This window comes from Centruroides sculpturatus, unplaced genomic scaffold, assembly GCF_000671375.1.
Source record: "Centruroides sculpturatus isolate CEXI.00-Female unplaced genomic scaffold, Cexi_2.0 scaffold263, whole genome shotgun sequence".
In the NCBI taxonomy this organism is placed as follows: Eukaryota; Metazoa; Arthropoda; class Arachnida; order Scorpiones; family Buthidae; genus Centruroides; species Centruroides sculpturatus.
In genome coordinates, this window is record NW_019384587.1 from 515,299 (window position 1) to 515,592 (window position 294).

The window sequence follows — 294 nt, forward strand, 5'->3', positions numbered from 1 at the left end:
AGGAGAGGATTTGGTATATTATATATATATATATATGGTAAATATAAAGTCACTGCACAAATTTAAACTTTAACACACATGTACTATACAGTACACATGATGATAGTACACAGCGAACAGCACATGAAAGCTTAAAAATTAGGCTTTTATATGCCTGTTAAAATATGTTTCTATCATTTGTACACCAAAGTTATTGAAAAAAAAGTCAAAGGAACCGTGCCTCATGGAAATTTGTAATGAACGCCCACTAGGGGGCGTCCCGGGCTACTAGTTGGTCTAGATTCGACCAATTCT